Source organism: Trachemys scripta, chromosome 4 (assembly GCF_013100865.1).
Source record: "Trachemys scripta elegans isolate TJP31775 chromosome 4, CAS_Tse_1.0, whole genome shotgun sequence".
NCBI classification, from domain to species: Eukaryota; Metazoa; Chordata; order Testudines; family Emydidae; genus Trachemys; species Trachemys scripta.
This window is the reverse complement of record NC_048301.1, coordinates 27,821,619-27,834,623: the sequence shown is the minus strand read 5'-3', so window position 1 is coordinate 27,834,623 and position 13,005 is coordinate 27,821,619.

Here is a 13,005-nt window from a genome sequence, read left to right as displayed (position 1 = left end):
TTGTGCAGGGAAAGCTCCTGGTGGTCCGGGCCAGTTTGTGTACCTGACGTGTCTGCAGGGATGTACTGGCTGTTGCTTCCAGCAGCTCCCATTGGCCTAAAGCAATGATCGGCCGAACCTGCAGATGCGGCAGGTACACAAACCGCCAGGCTTTCCCTGCACAAGTGGCAGAACAAGTTTAGTTTGGGAACCACTGCTGTAGGCAAAAGGATAAAAATTTTACTGCCAACTTCTAAAAAATTTCCGAGCCAAATAAAATTCACCCTGGCATAGTTACAAGAGAAGTTTTACTACAAAAACTACTATGACAAGAGCAGAGGTAGGTCAATTTTTTTTCAAAAATTTTGACATCCCCACACACACATAATTACCCCCATTTTTCAAACAGCTGTAGACAAGAATGCCAAACAGACCAATTGCCAAGGGGAGAGAATGTTGCATTTCAAACAGAAGGCAACTTGCCAAAGTAAAAGCTATACCATCTCTATCAATGGTATATATTATTACCACCTCTGAAGGTCTGCTCTCAGGAGGAACAGAAAACATCTAAACAGAACCAAGAGGGATCCTGTTGCTTATTTATAATGCTACAGACAGCGCTCACAGAGACAGAACTAGCACACGCCCACCCAGTCATGAACAATGAAAAACAACAGAAGCAGGAATTACAGATGCCAAGTGACAAAACACAGCCACAAGAAGTCACTGCAGATGGAGCCGTTTTGAAAACAAAAAGTGGTTGTGTGATCAGAAAGTCATTGAAGTGCACGAGTTACTGTCAGATGTCCAAATACCTCGTCTCCATCCTAGACATTATTAGCGTGCTCAGTGATGTGCTCTGTGATTGCTAGATTTGGTTGTTATTATATTTGCATTTGATTTTCAAAAAAAAGGGATGTTACAGTAGCCAGTCAAATCAGTGATTACTGACCTCTGCCAAATGCCAGGGATACAATTTCTTGTAACCCTGACACAGGACATATGACGGAGGTCAAGAAATGAAGCTCACCCTTTTATCAGCATTCCTGTGTGTCATCTCCTTAGCACAAGGAGGATCTTTATTTCTTTGTTATTATTATTGTTGTTTGTTCCAATTTTTAACAATAATCAAAAGCCATCTAGGTGCTGTTACCATGTGCTAAAATTCATGTTATCCAAGCACAAATTCAGCAATACAAGCACACAGATTGCATCCTTAATTAATTTTTCTGCCACATTTTTAACAGAAATTCTCTAATCTCTTTCTGCACCTATTAGAAAAGTTGCTTTGTTGCCTAATTAAAAACAAATCCCCATCATAGACACAGATCAGAGGTCAGCAATGTGGGGTTTTATATTTAATACAACTTTCTCTCTAACACACACACATGATCCCTGGGAGGCCTCAGTTTGTCACCTTTTACAGATTTGTCTCCTAGGTATCCTCGGAGTTTACTGCAGCTGACATTGCTTCCTGTGGACTCTCTCCTACATGCTTTCTTTATGTACCTGCAGGAGTTGATGGCTTTGCAGTCATTATTCTTTTCCTATTTTCCCATGTGCTTTTATGGCAACTTGAGCTGAATTTCTAGACTAGCTTATGTATCTGGGGCTTCTTTGTGCTTTTGTTAGATGTTTTGTTTTTCTTACTCTCTCCCCAATGGCAGTTACTTTATTGCATCTCAGCCTGTGTCTCCAAGCTTTATGCTCTGGGACTCTTGTTAGGTTTTCTCATGGAGCAGTCCTTTTCCCTTACCATTTCCCTGATGCCTTGTATTGCATTTTTATTACAACAGAGGCTATGTCTACAGGTCCTTCAGGCTGTTTGTTCTGAGGCTTTTATTGAATTCTCAATAAATATGTGTTTGCCATTGGGGGTCCTTAGCCGGTTTCCTTACCTATTTTATTGAAGCTGTGCTTCCAGACACAATGTTAAGCAGCTATTTTGACAGCAATCTGGTTTCTCTTGCACAGTTTCTTACATGTTTGAGTTGGCTGAGCTACATCTCCTGGCTTCTTTGATTTTTCCCTCATGTTCAGGTCCTTTGTTAGTTGTTGAGGTAGCCTAGGTACTTTTGTTCTAGATTTGGGGGAGGCAAAGAAAAGCAGATAATAAATATGCTCATGGAAACTCACCTCTTCGATAAGTAAGTCTGATGGCTTTTGCTGGAATTACATCATGCTCCATAGGGGGTGCATGTAGCAAAGAAAGAGGACAGATTTAATGTCTGATAAACTGACAGATTTAATATCCTGAGGAAGATCTTGCATTGAGAAACCTCAAATTAGCCTAGCATTCACATTAGCAGAATACTCTTCTTGGAAGTACCCCATACTCTCAACATTTAGAGGCAGGCCTGAGCCACAAAATTTGGATCTAGATCCAAATCTGAAATTCAACAGAGTTCAGAGGCATTCAAATCTGGATTTTGGTTTGGTTCCATCTCTATCAGAAATAAAATGTGATATTCTGGCAGTTGGAGGTTTAGGGACACTTGGAGTATAAGGCTGCATCCCTGACCATCTTGGCGAATAGCCATTGATGGTCCTATCCTCCATGAACTTATCTAATTATTTTTTGAACCAAGTTATACTTTGGCCTTCACAACATCCCCTGACAATGAGTTCCACAGGTTGACTTTGCATTGTGTGAAGAAGCACTTCCTTATGTTTGCTTTAAATCAGCTGCCTATTAATTTCATCAGGTGACCCCTAGTTCTTGTGTTATGTGAAGGGGTAAATAACACTTCCCTATTTACTGTCTCCACACCAGTCATGATTTTATAGACCTCTATCATATCCTCCCTTAGTCATCTCTTTTCTAAGATGAACGGTCCCAGTCTCCTTAATCTTTCCTTGCACAGAAGCTGTTCCATAAACCTAATAATTTTTGTTGCCCTTCTCTGCACTTTTCCCAATTCTAATATAACCTTTTTGAGATGAGGTGACCAGAACTGCACGAGGTATTCAAGGAGTGGGCATACTGTGGATTTATATAGTGGCATTATGATATTTTCTGATCTGTTATCTGTCCCTACCGGGTAGATGGCAAATGCAATACTCTGGACAGACGGCCTTTCATCTCTGATTTGACCATTTTAATTTAGCCAAGCAGAGTAGTAACTGAAAATTTTTCATTTCTAAATGCTATGTGATGGCTGATATATAATCAGTTGGGGGTATCAATCCAGTTTCTACTGGATTGGTATCCACATTATTAAAAAAAAAAAACACCACCACAATGGGGATCAATTGGCACCCTTCTTTATCCTCAGCAGACAGGCCAAATACTGAATAAGAACAGAGACTGACCTCTGTCTCAACCTTAGGAACAATCTCTAAAGGTGACTTTTATTATTATTTTGCTTTTAAAAAAATGTATTTATCAGTTAGTTATAGGTTTTTCTACGGTGCTCATCATTTTAGTAGCTGTGTGCCTCACAAACATTAATTAATTTATCTTCACAACACCCCACAGAGGTAGAAAAGTGTTAATATCCCTGATTCACAGATGGGGATAGAGATTATATGACTTGTCCTAGGTCACACAGGAAATCGGTGGGAGAACACAGACTATAAACTATATCTTCTGAGTGCTAGTCTATTGCCTGAACCACAAGACCATCCTTCTTTCAGAATGAGGCATGTTGCCATGGTTGATGTAATCATTGCTGATCACTATGGGCCAGATTTTAAAATCAGTGGGAGTTAGGCTCCTAAATACCTTTAAAAAAATCTGAGCCGAGGCATCTTTAGGCACCTAAATACTTTTAAAAATCTGCCCCTAGATGACTGTGCTGAACCTATGAATGAAAAAATGGTTATCTACCTTTTGTAACTGTTGTTCTTCGAGATGTGTTGCTCATGTCCATTCCAATTAGCTTTTTCCCCTAGCAGTACCCGTTGGGTCAGCTCAGGCGCCCCCTGGAGTCGCACGCCTATGGCGCCGTATATAGGGCCCTGCCAACCTGCCGTCACTTCAGTTCCTTCTTACCACCTGTGACATTAGCCGGAATGCTGTTCTCTCTTACTTCGGCAAGCCTTCTCCTTAGTAGTCTTCAGACTGTTTTTTCTGTAGTTAGATCAATAGTTAGTAGTTGTAGTTAGTTTAGTCATTATATAGTTAGAATTCAGTAGGGAATTGTTCTGGGGGTACCCCCAAGGCATGCCTCAGTCCCTGGGGTTTAAACCGTGTGCAGCTTGTAACAAGCCTATGCCCAGGAGTGTCCCTCACACTTCCTGCTTAAAATGTCTGGGGGAATCGCACCAGAAGGACTGTTGCAAGATCTATAGGAGATTCCGCCACAGGTCTTTGAAGATCCTTCTGATGGAGGCCACCCTCCGTCCCCACTCGGAGCCGGGTTTGGCCGAACCGATGCCTAGCACCTCAGCATCAATGTGCAATGCTCCAATGTCGACACAGGAAACGTTGGCACCTAGAAAGGACTTGGATAGAGACACATGGCAATGGCAGAGCTCCCTGCAGAGGCTCCACGCATGGCAGCATGCAGCATCATTCCCAGTCCCTGGTGCCCCACAAGAAGAAGAAGCCGGACAGGGGGTGCTCACCAAACCGAGACTGGGACAGAAGGATCCTATATACAGCACCATGGAGGCATGACTCCAGGGGGCGCCTGAGCTGACCTGACAAGTACTGCTAGGGGAAAAACCTATCAGCTACTGTGCACGCGGCGTGCGCATACCTAATTGGAATCGGCATGAGCAAGCATTCAAAGAAGAATAAACACTTTGTACTCAGCATGAGAGAAACCTTGGGTTTGCTGAACAACTACCTAATACTACCCTAGATGATGTATTTATCCTACAAGTGGCTTAGAGCTCTCCTACCTCAGAAGCAGCCGAATTGGTCCAAAGCTAACTGGTGTCATGTGGACAGAAATTATTTGACTCCATTTCTGAGCAAAGGCCACACAGATTCATTAGGTTGGCCACCATCTGGAATTATGTTCTTTGAGACGTTGCCTTTCTAGAACGGAAGACATTCCAATAGATTTAACGTGCCCATTTTGCCAATAATACTAATACTTGACTATAAATAGGGAGAAATGTTTGAATTGATCTACAGAAAAAAAAAATAGGTCAGGCCTCATCTTCCAGTGCCCTAGAGTGCAATATTCTGTCGTCTGCAGAGCCGGGCTGGGAACTGCTGATGTGGAGCCTACCTGCCTGCCCAATTGGGGCACAGAAGGGTGGAGAAGGGGAGTGAGGATCCGGGGTGGCGGCACAGCGGGCCGGGGGCGGTGTTTGGTCGGTCACTGGAGCAAGGGGCTGGGGCAGGGGCACAGCAGGGTGGTGGTGGGGGTTGGTCCCTGGAGCGAGGGACTGGGCTGGGAGCACAGCGGGGGAGGGTGAGCAGGGGAGGTGGCAGCACTGGTACCTACCTCTCTGTGTCCAGGAGTCAGCCTGCCACTTCTATCCCTCAGCAGCTGAGCGAAGAGCAGCTCTTCCAGGCTGCAGTAGCAGCTGCTGCTCTTCCTGCCCTCTGGGCAGGGAGCCTGATTGCGGTTACTCTGGTGCTGACCGGACACAGCCAGGTCCCCTTTTCAACCAGCCTTTCCAGTTGAAAACCAGACACCTGGCAACTATTAATGAAACATGAGGATACTAAAGCATCTGGAATTATAACAGCCTCACCAAGCCACATTTCAGTGAGCTGGGCGCACAGAGCACATCTAGCTGCAGAATGAATGACCCAAGCTGACACTAGAGAGTGACCTGCAGATCTCCCCAGCCAGGGGACCAGAGGTTCAAGAAGGAACATAATGAAGAAGCAGGGACTCAAGAAGAGCTACTGTTCCCAAAGCCCCCCCAAGACTCTGTCCCCACAGCCTGTCCTCTCACTTCTGTCTCCATAGGCTGTTCCACCTCAAGCCTCTACCCCCAGGACATGTTCCCCCATGATCTCCTGTCCCACAGCCTGTTCCCGCTGAGCCCCACTCCCCTGAGGCCCTGTACCTCACCCCATTTCATCCCTCTCACCTGCTGCCTCCACTCCTCCCCAGCAGCCAGGGGACTATTGAGAATGGAGAAGAGGAGAAAGTGTCACTTTCCTCCGTACTGGCCCCACAAAGGCTCCTGGGGCTGGGATGAGTCACTGCAGCGGTAACTTTGCTCATGCCTTCACCACAGTTAATATTACTATTATTTTGATGGTGAGGGAAGAGTTGTAAGTTTCTTTAGGTTAGGATTTACTTTTGTATTTGGGTGTCAATACTATTTTTTTTTCCTGAACGGACTATTGTTAGAAAAGTGCTACACTCTGGACACATTTCATCTAGGACAAACTGGCAGAGCTCCATTGATATCCATGAGGCTCTGGCATCCATTTTATAATAGGCTATCAACAGAATACTCCACTTTCTTTATATAATTCTCCACTGTGTTTCTTGGGTTCAGGTTGGCAACTTATGAAATGTATCATCCGTCTCCCCTGAAACTCATGCTACATAATGGGAAAAGGTACCTAGGTTCTGCACATTAACATCTCCAAAAGATTTGCCTCTCAACTTGAACCTACTCAAGGATACAGGTGAAAATTACTATGCATGATCACTGAAATAATCACACCTCAGCAGGTACCCAGTGGAACAGTGGCTGGTGAGTCATTGTCAAATTTCCTCTCAAATATCATTAACTTTATGATGGTATCCTGTTACATTCAGGGTATGCAGTATGCCTGCCACTGAAATGCCTTCTGGTAGGCAATATTATATGCGTTTAAGTCTGTGGTTTGTTCCTGGTGCAATGCTTAATATTACTGTATAAACAAAGTGTCACTGAGCTTATGAGACACTTGATATATTATTTTGCCTTGTTGCTGTGATTTCAGTAGAAACTTATTCCTTTATTGTGTGTTGTATTTTTAGTATTAGACCTAACTATTGGTTCCAGCGATCCAGACCTAATAGTCAGCCTTCCATGGCTGTATAACTGTCTATTGTGCGGTCAGTATGGGGCTTCTGTTTAATGATCCATCATGGTACCATGCCTTGGACTATCCCATTTGACCCTGCTATGTAAAAGTACATCTAACTGTGTCACAGAGTCCAATTGTGTTGGTAGGATGGTAATCTGCATATATTCAGGTGTCAACATGGGGAATCAGGGAGTTTATCAACAAGACAGAAATGGGGAACTCACAGATGCACCCCACATATGGGACTAGCTATGTGTTTAGAACTGCTCAAGTGCACAGAGAGTTGGGATCTCCAAAGCACAGTCACAACTAGAGCTGCAAGACCCAGATGGAAGGGCAGGCAGAGGAGAAGGACTCCGGGTGAGTTCTGCTAGCTACTGAAAGGTGCCAATAGAAATGAAGAGATTCCTGGGCAGAGCTCCCAGAGAGAGTCTTTTGCCAGAAACAAATTATGCAAATGGTGTTTAAGAGATAAACATGTCTGAATATGATGGCAGAGTTTTCCCTTTAGGCCATCATTCCAGTGTGGCAGCCATAAATCTATATCAGGAGTGGCAATAATTCCATAACAATGTAGACAAAGAAAGTCTCCAGACATGTAAAAACACTAAAGCGGTGACATTTTAAATGCGACTAACCCAAAGTGAAACACCTAAATCCATATTTAGATGTCTCAATGGACAATTTATGTGCTTACACCAGATATTTAAGCACTTACAGTAAGTGCCCATTTATCTAAGGGCCTAAATTTGCCTATATTTGAAAATTGGGCATCAGTACTTCATAAAAAGTTTGTTTAAAAACAAGTCGTCTCAGCATGCTAGAATCATCCCTTATTAGAGAGTTGGGCTTCACGAGGAGAAAACAGCATTGCTATACAATTAGTCATGATGATTTTTTTTTTGTTTCTTTGATTTCTTTAAAAGAGTTTAAAGAAATCTTTGTTATTTCTAATTCTTCTAGCCCTCTTCCCCAAAGATTGACTCTGGTTTCCTCGTCTTTGTTACTGATTTCTTGGACAAAGGGGCTAGATCCTCAGCTAGGGTAAATCAGCATAGCTCCATTGAGGCTTGGACCCAGAAAGTTTTATTTTGTGTATCATAGTAAGGGTGCGACCATAGTCCCTCTGAAATCAATAGCAAACCTCCCATTGATTCCATTGGGAGCAGGAGCAGGCCCAAGGCCTCTGACTCTGGTACAGGAAAGTAGTTCTAAAAGGACTTCAGCGTCTGCCTACTAGAGTAGATTTTGCACAAAATACTAAATAAGCAGAGTCCCAGGCCTAATTGCATCCTGAAATGTGATAGGGAAGGAAAAAGAGAATCCATTATTGTTCAAAGAGCACATTGGAGCTACACAAGCAGAAAATGTATTGCTTGATAATGGATATCCTTTTGGCAGGAATATCTAGTAAGTCTACAAGGTCATCAGAGTTCTGCAATAGTTGTTTTATAATGAAGAAAAAGCAGTAACTAGATCCCCACGCTTTGGGAAGGTAACAAATCTCTCCTTGCTTGCAGTTTCCAGATTCATTCCCTTGTGAATCTCTAAATCCTTCACACTTCTTTTATATAGAAATTTCCTTCCTCCCTTTTCTTCCTCCATTTTGGTAATGATAACATGTGCCTAAAATTGTATGTCTGAGTTGAGCGACTTAATTTCATTTGTTGTGGTACCAAGAGAAACGAGGGAAAGATGTCAGATACTTCAGAGGTGTTCTCACAGTTGCATTTGCTCTTTTATGTCACAGAAAGTGGCAAATGAGAACTCCATCCTACACAACATTTGCAACATCTTTTATTCTTCTAAAGAAAATATTCCGATACTATTTTTTTGTTTTTGTTTTGCTATTTAAAAGAAAAGAAAAAAAATTGTAGCTGTGTCTGGCCAGTTGGAATGGAAAGGGTTCTGCACGATATGAGGGAGTTTAAATACATGTGCAATGTAGGGCTTTTAGTGTAGAATAGAAAAGTAAATAAAGATTGCTTGGGCCCTATAAGGGCCAAACACACACAATATGGATGGCTTCCCTCAGCCATAGTCCAAATTAAAGGTTTTTAACTGGGACTTGACTTCAAACCCAAAGCAAAGATAAAATAAGGCTCACATCAGCCATGTCCCAGAAAAGAATTAACCAATTTCCCTTCCCGTTGGTTCTCTACGCAGCCCTGCCCCTCTGTCTCCTGTAACACCTTCCCCTTCAGTGTATAGCCAATGATTAGGAAATCAGCTGCCTGCTGCAAATGAGGATCAAATGCAAATCCATCCCTGCTATCTAAGGGAATGCAGAAATGGTTGGCAATCTGGGGCTGTGACGTAACTTACCCCTGCCAGAACTAATGTGGGGGTCCCCTCATCCCATGACATAGGATCTGGTTGTTTTGGGGAGGTTTTTTAAAAGTTCCTTCTTCTCTTCCTAGGACAACAGAAAAATGTTACTGCCTCACAGGTTTTCAAAAAGGTCTTCTTTCTGCTTGTATGACTGTCAAAAAAGGGAAAGGCAGTTAAACTCTGAAGTTAATATGCCAAACATGCCTTTGCTACTGCAAGCTTAGAAATGAATCTTTTGTTTTTCTGGCATGTGTCTCATGCTCTTGTTTACTGTTGAACTCTTCAGAGAAATTCAAGGTACAGTGGTCAAATACAGAGGCCACTTCTGGCACCCAGAACAACAATTCATAACATCATCACTGAATAAACAAAGGCTCGGTTGCACAACTCTTCCTCATGTTGGTGAGTACTTAGTGACACAAGCAGTCCCAGAGATGTCAATGTGATTATTAATCTAAATACATGCTCACCAAGGAGAATGAGGTTTGCGCTACTTAGTGCTAAATTAAAAAGGAAAAATAAAAGAAACCAAAGGTAAACATATAGCTTCTATTTCTCCATAATTAGACTTTGTTAGTTATTCCGTGGTAACAGAAAGGTCCCCTCTTTTAAAGTGTTATGGGTGGAGCTTTCAATTATTATCTGAGCACACAGTTCAGATTTGTCCACACAGTGGGGCAGTTTACTCTATGGGGGTGTGATTTCTAAAGCACACTAATATGTTGTGCATTAATTGGTCTCTTAGACTCATAGACTTTAAGGTCAGAAGGGACCATCTTGATCATCTAGTCTGATCTGCACATTGCAGGCCACAGAATCTCACCCACCCATTCCTGTAATAGACCCCTAATCTCTGGCTGAGTTACTGAAGTCCTCAAATCATGATTTAAAGACTTCAGGTTGCAGAGAATCCACCATTTACAAACCTGCAAATGACCCGTGACCCATGCTGCAAAGGAAGGCGAAAACCTCCTAGGGTCTCTGCCAATCTGATCCGGGGGAAAATTCCTTCCCAACCCCAAATATGGCGATCAGTTTGATCTTGAGCATGTGGGCATAACTCACCAGCTAGACACCTGGGAAAAAATTCTTTGTAGTAACTCAGAGCCCTCCCCAGCTAGTGTCCCATCACTGGCCATTGGAGATATTTGCTGCTAGCAGTCGTAGATGGGCCACTCCAGGCAGTCTCATCATACCACCCCTGCCATAAACTTATCAAGCTCAAGCTTGAAGCCAATTATGTTTTTTCCACGATAGACCCTGATCCCTCTAGACCCTGCTGGTGCGCACTAAAGGTTCCCTAGTGCGCTTTAATGCAGTGTTGTTTGAAACAATACTAGTTAAAATTCCCAATTTTAAATCACACTAGGGAACCTTTCTTGTGCATTAGCAGGGTCTACGTAGACCAATTAACACGCAACAAATTAGTGCACTTTAGAAATCACACCCCTGCAGAGCATATTACCTCACTGTGTAAACAAGCCCTTAGAATCACATGGACCGATTCTTTCTCTCCCTTACACTTTACAAATCAGGAGTCACTCTGCTTAAATCAATTGAATTACACCAGTGTAAATTTGGTGTGAGAGAACAATGAGGCCCTATGAACTCTAGCTGTCACAGACATTGCTGGCCTCATACAAAGATGTTGGCTGTAATCAAATATCATGTTACGTGGTGCCGAGATAAAGCTTTTCTCAAAATATGTAGAAAAGAGACGCACTCTAATTGTCCAACAAAAGTTTCCAACTCATGCCGCAAGGGAATAATAGACATGCCACTTCTTTTAAAAACAGTACTTGGTGTGTAAATTTAGTGCTTACGGATGGTCCAGATTGACCAGCTGTGGAGACAGAAGCCAATGGTTTATCCACAGAACAGGTAAAGCCTAGAAGGTGGCCCTGTAGGCTTCCCGCTATTGCTCTAACAATGTGCCCCAATGCTTACCCAGAAGGACCAGCTCTTTGGGTTCATTGCCTAGGGCCCATTCAGTCCTTGGCCTCTCCATTAAGCAAAGGCACTTACCGGTGATTTTTGTGACGTGGCCATTTAATAACCCAAATTCCACTATACTAGACATAAAGAAAGAAACATTTTTTTAAAAAATAATAAAACGTGAAGGAGTCTAGCTCACTAGCGGGTTGGCCAGGGAGATAAAGACAGAGACTTTTTATTCCTAAAATCCCGCCAAGTCACCATTTTTGTCATGGCAACGATGAACATCAAGCCTCAGTCCCTTTAGGGCACTGGTTTACATCTCAATCTCAATGAAAAATGACTTACCTTGTCATGCTGCTGCTCTGAAGAAATCATTTTACAGGATTCTCACTGCTGGGTCTCAGCCCCTTACTGAAAGATTGGTGAAGCTCCCCTGGTTTTTATAGCTTTTGACCATTAAGCATAGTGGTAACATGGTAGTGTGTGAACCAGGCCCACTACTGAGGGTCACAAGCCATCCCCCGAGCATAAATACTGCCCTCCAAATGTTCCAGTCAGTTCTGATTGCCTGGCTGTGTGATCATAAAGCTGCCCAGATTCCGTGAGAGTAGTAACTGACAGCTGCCCAGTAAGAAGCAGATTATGCCTCTTGTTACAGGAGCGTTCTATAAATGCATAGGGAGATGCAAATTAGAGCTGATCAAAAATTTTCTGACAGAACACTTGTTCCCTCGGAAAATTCGTATTCAATGTAACCAAAAGGTTCTGCAGGAATGTGTCAATTCTGTCAAAACTTTCGATGAAAACCAGGCAAGCAAGCAGACTAGTTGGCTGGCCAGCCTTGCTGTCTGGATTCCTGCCACCCAGAGGCAAGTTGTGAGAGTACCTGGGCAGCCCAGTAAGGCAGCTGCCCAGTGAACCAAGACGCATGGGGCACAAGCTGGCTGGGAAACTGGGGTGGTTGACTACCTGTGAAGGTGGGTAACCTGGAGAAGGAGCTGCCCACGCAGTCAGAAAGCCAGCCGCCCAGGGAGCAAGCTGAAAAACTGCATTTTGGTTCTTCCAGAAAGAGATTTTTCACACTTTTTCCTCCCACAAAAATTTTCAAATTTGTGACCTTTGAGCCTGATTTGGGAGACATTTTTTCACAGGTGGGAAATTCCTCTTTTCAGCCAACTCTAAGGTTAATGTGTCTCAAACCAGGCCCTGCAAAAGAGAAGCACCTAAAATGAGTGGATGCTTTTGAAAACCTGAGTTTAAGGGTGAAATCCTGGCCCCAGTTAAGTCAATAGGAGTTTTGTCATTGACTTCATTGGGACCAGGATTGCACCTAAATGATTTATCCTTTGTCACAGAGGATGTTTTTAGCAGAACCAGAATAGAACCCAGAGCTTCTGATTCCCAATCCACTGCCCCAACAACAAGACCATCATCCCCTTAAAATGTAACCTCTGGGTCACTCTCCCTTTGTGCCAGCACTACACTTTAGATCATTTTTAAAACCTTTCCTTCTGGTTCAACTCCCACCTCTTTGCTGCCGCCCCTGTGCTCCCCCGTTCCTACTGATGCAAGATTTCCATCTGCTGCTGCTCCACTTTTCCCGGACTTCTTCTAGAAAGCTGTCACTTCATTTTTCACACACACTCTTTTATTATCCATGTGTAAATGCTATTATTTCTCCCCCCCCCTCCACCTACTTGTCCTTTCCATTTATTTCCGTTCCTCCTTTTCCTGACATGTGCTTCTATGGACCTCTGCATGATTTTTGTTCTCCTTTGCATTTTACTTAAGATATCCTGGGGCAAAATTGTTACCTTTTC